Consider the following 12,417-nt stretch of genomic DNA (forward strand, 5'->3'; position numbering starts at 1 on the left):
CAAATAAAATAAAACTACAAAAATGGCTTATGGATTTGGTTGTGTGTCCAAGATGTGCGTCAAGGCTTTACTAAAGAAGACCTGTCATATTACATGAAACAAGCTGTTTTAGCTTTCTTCCCCTTTCCTCGGAGACAGCTTTCCTCTGATTGGCTTTCCCTTGTAAAAGCACACTCGCAGCAGTCATGTGTGGGGTTTCTATGCTCACAGTCGGCGGTAGGAGTCAGGAAGAAACATGTTGTGCTCTCACTGAGCTCATACAGAGACAAGAGCAGAACAAACTGAGTTAGAGAAGAACACACAAATGGATGACAAAGTGAAAGAATTGGGGGGAAAAGCCTCAAAAGACAGACCAACCCAAATGTATGTCCTGATTTTCACAAGTGGTTTACGCTAACAGGTGCTGGAAGATTCGTTTCAGTTCTTCTTGGCATTAATTTTCCTTGTGCCTGGAACTCTGCTGGATAGATGGAACGCCGTTCTTCCAAAGCATATTTTCTCCCAGTGTGTGTGATGATGGTGGTGATAGTGAGTGCTGTCTAACACATGTTCAAAATGTCCCATAGGTGTTTAATTGGGATGAGATCTGCTGAGTGAACGCCACAGCGCATGATTCACTCTATTTTCGTCCTCTTACAACCGTTTAGGGCCCTCATGGGGGCAAATTCTGCTGGACATATTATGTATCAGAATTCTTCACTTATTGCTTCTTTGGTGTACTGACTGATCTCACTGTGTTTATTTGTTATTTGCAGCAACCAGAATTCAAGGGAAGACGGCAGCACTAGCAGGCAGATAACACCACTGCTTAAAGCAGCTACAGTACAGGCAGGATTTCCACCAATTCCCTCAACCAACTAGAATAACAACAAAAAGTTACATTCCCAAAGTCACAAACTCATTAACCTTTGCTTAGTTTAAAGTCAAATAATGGTAAATTTGACTGGTTCCACTCTGTGGGGTCCAGGCCTGTTGGCACGACTTTCCCACCTTTAGCCTCAGATCAATTCCAGCGCATCCTGCCTACTCTGTTTGCACAGCTTGCTGCCCAACACTCATACTAATACAATACATTACCTCAAAGCAGAGCAAACTATTACCTGTCATAATGGGAAGTGACTGCAGTTGGCTCATCAAACAGGGCGACCTAACGACTCTGTGAAACTCAGAGGTTTTAGCAACTTTTAAGTTTGGGTCAGTATGAGCTCTGTGGTAAAACATGGTGGGTAATACTCCTCACTTCTAGTGTCTCAGTGTTTCTGATATCATTACTTGCTTACTTCATATCACTGATATATTTGAAATGTGTTGAACATGACTAGTTTGAGTTGTGGGACCTCTGGGGTAAAATGTAAGTGCTTAACCCCCTGCTCCTTCCAGACTCCAGTAGTATGTACAGTTTGGGGTACAACACTGTATGAAATGTGACAGTGTGACTGAGTATCATCATTGCACCACAGACATAGAAGTCATGGCTACCTCTGACTCGCATCACTGTGGAGCAAAGACACTATAAGCTCTGCACTTGCTGCTGGACCACAACATGAAGGGTTGTAATAAACTATTGTGCCATAAAACTACTTCACGTCTGAAATACTGCAGCTATAACCTAGAAAATGCATGCATAATATTAGAGTGGATTATTAAATACTAGATAAAGCTTTATGCTTTATAAATGCATGCACCATTTAAAAGTATTTTTGCAGATGTAGCTCAGTTCATACGACCTTCTGAGTGATGAGTAGGAACTTTCCCCCCGTTTGTCAGTGTGATTTCAATCGTCTTTGTTTTGGTTTTGTGTGAACAACAACATGGCGGTGAATAGATCTGTTGCCATGACATAAGTTTTGTTATGAACTGCCACTATCTATTATGAAGCTGAAATGAAGTGAACAAGAACTTATTTAGAAAAAAACACTATAACAGTACTTTTTTACTCAAATAATATGAGTTTTAACTACAAGTTATATAACCTGATTATATGTTGTGGTAATACGCTCCAGTGCAGAGCTGTGATCGCAGTCAGCAGGGAAAAAGGAAGACAAAGTGTGATATTAGGACATATTCTCAAAACATCTGATTGCCAACAGTGAAACAATCGATCACTAGGATGATGTTTGTTTGTTTTTTCAGTCTCAGTGTCACAGCTGAGATCTATGTGGGACTTTTTTTTTATTCTAGTAAAAAATGTTTTTTTTAAGCACTATGTTAATAAAACCAAAATAGGAAGTTTAGATTTTCCATTTTTCATGTTCGCTAGTGTTGTTTTAGCCCACCAGACATATCATTTTACTGTAGATAGGAATAACAACCTTATTTTGACTACTGTGGAACTGACCCACAGTTCTCAGCTACAAGATCATTGTAAGCACCTGATGGGACAGTCGGAGTTACTGATTCACAACCCTGCCACATTCCATCATGCGGCACTGTTGAAAAGTGAAGCCTTGCAGACTACACCTCCACTTGCTACAGTATTCTTGTGTTCAGCATTCCATTGTCCCAGTCACTCTCCCCCAGTTTTATCCCCTTCTCACTGGAGCTCTGAGCCACAGGCTGATTTATGGTGCAGGAAAGGCTTAGGAATAAGTTGTAACTGCAGTTTTTTATGTGGTGCTGGTGAGGTGTAGTTCAGGTTTCACATTATGAGATCTGCTTTGGTGGTCTTTGTTGTTAGCTGGGGCTGAGTGTGGAACTTAGCTGGGAGGGAGCTGCTATCCCGCTACCTCACCCAAGAGTAAAGCAACCCAGATGGGCTTCTTTCTGGCCAGTTAGCTGTGTGCTGTGATTGGAGCGGCCACTGAGTCATCTAGTGCTGTTAATATTATGGCTCAAGAAAAAAGTCTGGGTTTTTAAGGGTGCCTAAATCAGGATGCATGAGGAAATTGAAGGCCAAATTCTGAGAAGGAGAACAGAGACTGAGCGTGCTCAGAGAGAGCGTGTGGAACTGAAACACAGATTGAAACGATACACACTGCAAGCAGATGTGTTTTTGCAGTTTTAAACGCGGAGAAGGAAAACACAGAGTGAAGGCAGAGGAGATGCTTTTGACTGGATATGTGAAACATGCAGAGACAAGAGTGTCCTGTTACTGAAAATGGGGATCAGGTCCTATGCTGGAATGTTGCTCTTGCTCCCCTACCCCCATTTCACTCCCCCTCTCACTCTCTTCTAATCGGTCCCTCCATCACTTACTTGGCCTTTGTTTGACTCCCTCTGTGATGGTCCACTTCACTTAGCTCATAAACAATGCCTCCAGTTCCCTCCACACCTTCATATTTCTGCCTGAATATGAGCTTCAGCCTCTCTCTCCATACCTCCCTCCAAGTCATGTCAGACCTTTTTAACAGTAATGAATTGAGGAACTAAAGGACAGTGAGATATTTCCTGGATCCCTCCCCATCTCTGCGAGAAAGAAAAGGGTAAGGTATGGCTGTGGCGGCTGGAGCATGCTGAGATAATGACGGGCTCGTCGTACACATCAAAACAAAGCCAATACTTGGTGGGTAAAAGGCCCTTTTTGTTGCCTTCTCTGTGTGCAAACAGCATCACAGGAGAAAAGAACAAGGCAGTAAGACCAGCTGCTGCACACATCTATTGTCAGAGTGAGTCTACTTCTCAGATCAATGCAATTAAAACTATGAAAAGTGTAGCTCTTTAGGATGGTTGCTGCTACACCCAAACAGTGGACTTCACGTCGAAGCAGGGGTGTCCTCTTACCAAGAAGGGTGTCGTGTGGCGGCACAATGGTATGTCCCCAGGGGGGAGCATAAGCTGCCAGTGACAACTTGGCGTCATTTAAAAGCCTCTCAACGAAAACTCCTAACTCTAATTGTCCCTGCAATGCTTATCAAGGCTGCCAATCCCAACTAGAGCGTAAAGACAGAGCAATTTCCCCATTATAGCAGGAGCAGAAAAAGGAGGAGAGACGAGGGAGCCTTGTGTCTCCAGAGAGCAGTGCAGATGGCTTCATCTCCTAGTTCAAAAACACAGACAGGAGGGGTGGGGGCGAGGGACACACAACATGAACACTCACAGGCACTTGCAATGTCCTAGTGCACTTATGTGCACGCAGACAGAGGCACAATTCATGCACTGTGACAACATGCAATCAATTAGCTTTTAACCTCCTTTCTGCAGCCAGTTTTTTCAAAGAGCAGCCATAGAGGATTCATTTCAGTGATCACTGAGATCATGAATGTCCTGCCACAGCGGTTAGATAAGCTCGCTTCAACACTGTGTGTCCTGTGCTTTGATCTCAGACGTCCCAACATGGACATTTACATTAAACCTGATGGGAGAGCTGCATTTCCCCATCCCCGAAGCACAAGAATGCAGTACTAGGATGACAACAAATGTTGTCCTGATAGCATCACACAGACCGGGATTCAGCCGAAGCTTTACTATCCCATTGATGAGATTAATCTGTGTACAACTCAGTTGAAGTATACAGGAACCCAGGCTGAAAAACGATACAGTGTGCCTGTGTGTGTGGAGGAGAGGTTGCCTATACTAAAGTCTCCTTTTATTATCAATGCAGACATCTTTAAGTGTCTGCCGTCTGGCTCCATGAGGCTTATCAGTTCCTGATTGGCTTACACAATTATAGAAAACACACACAGAAGTGTGTTAGCACACATACACTTGAAGCCATGCTTGTGCGCGCGCACACACACACACACACACACACACACACACACACACACACACACACACACACACACACACACACACACACAGGCAAAGAGGCATTAAGCAGCCCACTTATATCAAAAATAGATCAACTTATCCTCCTTGAGGCAGCTGAGCGGTTGCACAGCCCATTAGAGAGCAAGTCTTACAGGCCTAACAGACAGCGACAAATATGGTTGTTTTATTACAAAAATCCATCATAGCATTCACCTAGCAGCACAGAAAGTGGGACTGTGTCAGTTCCCTTCAGTTTCTGAGGTCATGACCAGCAGAGTAAGCAAACAGAGTTAAAATGAGGCCACAGATTGGTGGACGGGGCTGTTGGCCTGATCTCTTTTTGAGCAGCAAACTTCCACTGCAGCAGATACAGCTGGAGACACCGAGATAACCAACTGTCAGGCATATCTTTTATTTTTATTTTTCTTGGGAAGCCTTCAATTCCCCGAGTTTCAACAGACCAATATAGGGATACTTTTTCTTCGTGCCACCCTTAACTGTCACCACACAGACACGCATCCTATTGTAGTGGCTGTGCAGGTGTACACGTGCTGATAAGAAGCATTGGTGCCCAGTGGGTCATCGAGGTTAGGCCACATAAGGGTGAGCTCTGCCCTCAGCCCTACACTGGCATTTCCATCCAGGGAAAGTACTGCCGAGGAGGGCAGAGGCAGCAGGGCTTATCAGGCTGGAGAATGAGAGCCAGGCACCCAGCAGAGCCATGGGGACTTGAACTTCTCGCCCAGCATCGTCTGTTTCAAACAGGAAAACCACAATCCACCACTGTCAGGCTGGGACTGAACATCAACCCCACCCTAACTGACTCTGTGCACCTCTCACCGTGCTTCGCAGTGATATCTCCCTCTGAAATGCCAAACTTGAACACACATATATACGCATACAAACCAGACAGTGACATTTCAGCTTTACTCTTTCTGATCAGCCTTTGTGCTGGCTCTTCAGAATCACTGAGATCTCTGAGCAGTTGGAGGCTGTAGTGTTAAGTTATCCTTGCATCACATGTGTAATCAAAAGACTGCAGTTTCACTCACCAAAGGAGGGCATTTTAAGGGATATTTATTTTATAAAGGGCAAAATGCCTGTGGTACTGAAACCTGTATCAGTATGGATAAGTGGCGCACTTCTGACTTTTAAAAGGTCTGTGCTGAGTGTAGATAGAGTGAAATAAAATAAACAAAGTACTGCTCATGTAACATGAAGAAAAACTAAGATATTTTTACTTATGAGAGAATATTAGGGCTAAAAGATTAAAATTGTAAATTTACAGAAAAAATTACAAAGTTATCAGAAATAATATAAGAGAAAGCTTTTTCATATTTCTCATACTAAAATGTTTCAGATTCTCAAATGAATTTTAATATTTGACAAAGACAACACAGGTAAGTACAAAATGCACCTTTCATGCAGGACCTAGGGCTCTAATATCAATCTAATATCTAATATCAAACAAAACAACAGAGACATTAGGAAGCAATCACCTTTTATTGATGTAGACTTCCATTCTCCTTCTGTTAACATAACCTTTATGGATACAAGGAAGGTTATATTTGAAATGTAACTGGCTACAAATTACTAGAAAGAAAGATAAAGTGTAACAAGCAATGCCAATATTAATATTACTCTGTGCAAGCAGTAAAACCTTTTTAATAATGTTGCACTTAAACATGCCTGCCTTTGCCTGGCCAGCTGGTTAAAATCATTGCAGACTCAGGTTGGTTTGATTGATCAGCAAATTGGGGAAGAAAGTGCAAATTCAGACAAGAGTCCCAGTGAGAACAATGGTAAATAAATGGAGATCATGTAAACACAGAAGCAGCTTTGTGTTCCTACTGTTGGTGGTGTTGCACTGTCGAAGCCATTCGTCCCAACGTTCACCACATTATATTGAAACATGCCAAATGTCGGCATTCCTCCATGATAGAAAAGATCAAATACATAACCAAATGATTGTGCTCTATTTATCCATCCATCCATCCATCCATCTTCATCCGCTTTGTCCGGGGCCGGGTCGCGGGGGCAGCAGCCTAAGCAAAGAGGCCCAGACCTCCCTCTCCCCAGCCACCTCCTCCAGCTTATCCGGGGGAATACCAAGGCATTCCCAGGCCAGCCGAGAGATATAATCTCTCCAGCGTGTCCTGGGTCTGCCCCGGGGCCTCCTCCCGGTGGGACATGCCTGGAACACCTCACCCAGGAGGCATCCTTGTCAGATGCCCGAACCACCTCAGCTGGCTCCTTTCGATGTGGAGCAGCAGCTGCTCTACTCTGAGCCCCTCCCGGATGGCTGAACTTCTCACCCTATCTCTAAGGGAGAGGCCAGCCACCCTTCGGAGGAAGCTCATTTCTGCCGCTTGTATCCGCGATCTCGTTCTTTCGGTCACTACCCACAGCTCGTGGCCATAGGTGAGGGTAGGGACGTAGATCGACCGGTAAATTGAGAGCTTCGCTTTTACACTCAGCTCACTCTTCACCACGACGGACCGGTGCAGCGTCCGCATTACTGCAGCTGCAGCCCCAATCCGTCTGTCGATCTCCGGCTCCCTTCTCCCATCACTCGCGAACAAGACCCCGAGATACTTGAACTCCTCCACTTGGGGCAGGAACTCATCCCCGACCCGGAGTGGGCACTCCACCCTTTTCCGGCTGAGAACCATGGCCTCAGATTTGGAGGTGCTGATCCTCATTCCCGCTGCTTCACACTCGGCTGCGAACCGTTCCAGTGCGAGCTGGAGGCCCTCACCCGATGAAGCCAACAGAACCACATCATCTGCAAAAATCAGAGATGAGATTCTGAGGCCACCGAAGCGAAAGCCCTCCGCCACTTGACTGCGCCTAGAAATCCTGTCCATAAAAATTATGAACAGAACCGGAGACAAAGGGCAGCCCTGGCGGAGCCCATCACCCACCGGGAACGAGTCCGACTTATTGCCCGCAATGCGAACCAAGCTCTTGCAACGGTTATATAGGGATCGAATGGCCCGTAGCAATGGGCAGACACCCCATATTCCCGCAACACCTCCCACAGGACACCCCGAGGGACACGGTCGAATGCCTTCTCCAAGTCCACAAAACACATGTAGACTGGTTGGGCAAACTCCCATGCACCCTCAAGTATCCTGGAGAGGATAAAGAGCTGGTCCAGTGTTCCGCGACCAGGACGAAAACCGCATTGTTCCTCCTGTATCCGAGGTTCGACTAACGGACGAACTCTCCTTTCCAGCACCCTGGCATAGACTTTCCCAGGGAGGCTGAGGAGTGTGATCCCCCTGTAGTTGGAACACACCCTCCGGTCCCCCTTCTTAAAGATGGGGACCACCACCCCGGTCTGCTCTATTTATATTCACCATATATAATTTATTTACTAATTAAGTGATTATAATTACATTTATTCAGCAGTGGAAATGGACTTCCCACGAAGGGTGACTGGGCCCTTCTTTAGCCGTAGGGTGAGGAGTTTGACCATCCAGGAGGGCCTCAGAGTAGAGCCGGTGCTCCTCCACGTCGAAAGGAGCCAGCTGAAGCTGACAAAGATGCCTCCCGGGTACCTCCTGGGCGAAGTGTTCCAGGCATGTCCCACTGGGACACACTGTCCCACATTGGAGGGATTATATCTCTCAGCTGGCCTGGGAACACCTTGGAGTTCCCCTGGACAAGCTAGAGGTGGCCGGGGAGAGGGAGGTCTGGGCTTCTCTGCTTAGGCTGCTGCAACCGTGACCCAGTCCTGGATAAGCGGAAAAAGATGGATGGACCGTTGGATTATTCAGTGCAATGGCCTAAGTCACAAAACCTAATCTTACTACTGTCTGCTTATTCCCCCAATCAGAGCTTAATTTTCTGCCCCACAATATCATCCTTATTTGTTATTAAAGGAAACACATTTTTAAATGTGATACTTGGCAATTGTCAAACAGCAGTGAGTGTCAGCTTACTAACTGGTCCCCAAGTGATGATATGGTGTTAAGTTATGAAATTCACAGTGAACTTGAAAGGTGGTGGGCTTACACCTTCTTTCATGTCCTTGTTGTCTGAAAATTCATGGCCTGATATTTGAATGACTGTGTAAAGAAAAGAAGAAAAGACGCTTTTTAAAACTTGCTATCATGTTTTAGTTTGAGGAGGAAGCATAAAACATTCAGTGTTACACAATCATTTAAATAGATTTCCTTCAGTGGTGTTATTGATTGTGCTTCGGTCAACATATTAGTTGACCTTCTTAGCTGTCTTGGTTCAGGGGTCTTTGCAACACCACACTGAGCATACATCCAATGTGGCAGTGTGATAAATGTGTCACAGTTTTATTTGTTTAATTCATTAATAATTCTGTTAGCTAGGTAATATTTAAAGACATAATATTACTTGGGTTTACAAATGTTGTTACCTGAAAAGAAAAGAAAAACAAAAAGAAAAGAAAAACTTGATTATTTTTCATCATTGCAACAAATTAATGGAATGAGAGTAACAATACCAGAAATAAGGACTGCTCCCGAAATATTATTTAGCTCTTCAGAAGTTCCAAAAATATATTTTTTCTTTTTTTCGATAGCCACATTGCATGTCCATCCATCCATTCGTTTTCTTCCATGATGGTCTCGATAAATGGTAAATGGACTGGTTCTTTAATAGAGCTTTTCTACTCTACTTGAGCACTCAAAGTAGAGTATTCAAGTAGAGTACCTCACTGACCCATTTACACAAGCAAGGAGGATAATTAGGCATGCAGACCGGAGACTGGAGCAGCCTGGGACAGAGCCACAGACCTTCCAATTAGTCGATGACCACCTCCTCCACCTCCTGAGCTACAGCTAACCTTAATAATTATAATTATTAAAAAAATTTAACATAAAAATATATTTTAAAGAACAGTAATTGCATTGTTAGTTGTGTCCCCAAAAACATGTGCAACCATGTTACCAAACTTATTTAGCCTGGAAAAGGAAGAGAAAAAACAATGAGATGACAAAGAAGAAGTGGCATGATTGGGTCAGGCACTGACTGAATGTTTCACTGTAACCAAAGCAACCCTGTTACCCATATTGCTAAAAGAAGACACATTCATTTCAAGCCTCCTACCTTTATTTGTCTAACCACATGTATCCTTGACCTTTACAGTAGATTACATTCCACTGCTATCATCTTCTTCTGAGAAAACACCAGTACTAGCTCTGATTTGCAACCCTGTTACCATACATATACAAATATATCTTAAAATGCTATATAATATTAGAATTATAAAAAATGTTTGTGGTCCTGAGTATTTATTAGTAACATGTATGTCATAATCTAAAGTAACAGTAATATATCCATTCAGCCATGTTAACGTGTGCAACCACATCAGTCTAATTTTACCCGGTTACCATATCACTTTAATGAAAAAAGCATAAACCTTTTTCTTAGCTCATAAAGGTTTAATATATTGCCTTTGTATTTGTCATGGTCCGTGGTCCTGTGTCTGTGGAATGCGTGATGCTCGGGTAGCCACACCCCCGGGCTGGGCCATCACCAGCACACCTGCTCTCCATCCCGGTGATTACACGGAGATCCACTTAATCCGGCGCTGACGGATGCTCCACGCCAGTCCGTAGTCATCCCCACAGTGGTAACCAGACTTCCACGAAAAGTGTGCATTCTCTCCTGCTTGGAACTTTGTTTAACCTGCCTACTTCTGTCCAGGTTTCTACTCGGCGTCTGCTACCTGCCTGTCCTCCGGCTCGACTGGATCTCGCGGTGCTCACCTGGCCCACTCGCCATTCCACGGACTTCCTGCCCCCACGGACTGCCACACTTCCCTCCCGAGCTCCCACGGTTCCGTTCTATCGTAAGGCCCTACTCTAACTCAGTCCTGATATGTTCTCCCCGCTTCCTGGCTCCCTAGTAATCATCTCCCCTTTCTATTGCAGCCCCCCGCCGTCCCGATCCCGGCTTCCTCGTGTCATTGTTTCCCCGGATTTTTAGTTTCTGTTTTGCTCTCTACTTTCCCCGGGTCGCCTTTCGTTGTTTTATTAAAGTGTCTTTTTGTTAGCTCGGAGTCTGCGCCTGGATCCTTTCGTGCCCGCGCACCACGGCGCATGACAGTATTGGCTTGAATTATTATATGAGTAGATTTAAAAATAAATACTGGAATACAAAAACATATGACTACTGAAAAGCAGAACAGGTTCATTTTAAAGTTGCTGAAGTGAATGTAATGAAATGATGTAATCTTTCCATGGGTACTATGTGTACAATTTTAAGGTGAAAACTGAATGCAATCCACGTTAGAATAAGGTTGTAACCAGCGAAGTGCCGTGAGTACTGTCAGACACACTGTACATTTCCTCCAGTAAAACACTCACTTTCACTTTTGTTGTCAATCATGAGAAGTTCAGCCACTCACACCAGTGAAAGCTCAACTCAGATCCACAGACAGGGCATTTTTCTGTCTCCTACAGCTCCACCATATTAACTTCCTTCATGATAAAAATAGTCCGACATAAAGGCAATGATATATGATCTCAGTCATTCACCTAAATTGGACAAATGAGGCCCACAGGTCTGAGCTGTTAAAAGCCCCCACCCATCTCTTCCATGATAGGACCAATGTGTGTGTGGAGGATGGAGGTGTGTTTTTATGTATAAGGATCTATTTGTGTTATGGCACTATGTGTGTGTGGATGAATATAAACACACGATGACTCTGTTCCATGACCCTCCATAGCATTTGTTGGAGCGTCTTTTTAAAAACAGATGTGTGTTTGTTCACCTCATGCTCTGCATGAAAGAGCGAGACAGTGAGAAGGAGCGTTGTTGCATCTGCTTCTCATTAAAGGGCGCTAATGAACGTGTGTTCCTCCTGGTGGAGTGGGGGAGTTGATGAGGGCCAGCCCTTTCTCAGCTCTCCCGTTTGTCTCAAGACAAACAGGGGAGCTCGATCCCCAGACATTCATCTGACAGCATCTTGCCGGTTCCTTCTTTAATGATGAGGGTGATGCCCAGTGGCAGGCACAACTGTGACTGTACCTGGAAATAAAAATAAGTCATGTTACACAGAGTACCTGAGATAGTACAGTGTTTATATTTATATGTAAGAGCTTTTGAATAACACAAATTCACCAGTTTCCTAAAGTCATTTGGTGCCTTTTTAAATATTATTGTTATTTTTCTTTTAGTTCATGTACTTGTGTACACGTAAATGTGCGAGGATCAACTGCAAAAAATCAAGTTTTGCAGGTGTTGCTTTAGAAAAGTAATGTATTTTGCATTTTAAAAAATTAACAAGTACTGCATTATGGTAAATATTTTCTCTGTGAAGAAAGTAATAAATTACATGCTTTGTTGCATTACACCAGCGAAAATATGGCGTGAGACATGCCATTACATAACTAACAGTTGACAATACACTACAAACCCTGGGCTCCTCATTTTTTCACTAGTGTTGCATTTGGATAGGGTCAGTGATGATACCTGGACCCTACAGAGGTTGCACAGGTAGTCCTTCCAAAGACCTTACAGAGAAACTCAATCATATGACCCCCTAAGAGAAAGCACTTTGGCGACAGTGGGAAGGAAAAACTCCCTTTTATCAGGAAGAAACCTCCAGCAGAACCAGGCTCAGGGAGGGGCGGGGCCATCTGCTGTGATTGGTTGGGGGTGAGGGGAGGGAGACAAGACAAATCCAATACAGCATCATCTTTGCTTTGGGCCGTCAGCTACTAAGAGAAAGATCTTAGAGAT

Source organism: Rhamphochromis sp. 'chilingali', assembly GCF_963969265.1.
Source record: "Rhamphochromis sp. 'chilingali' genome assembly, chromosome: 10".
Lineage (NCBI taxonomy): Eukaryota > Metazoa > Chordata > Actinopteri > Cichliformes > Cichlidae > Rhamphochromis > Rhamphochromis sp. 'chilingali'.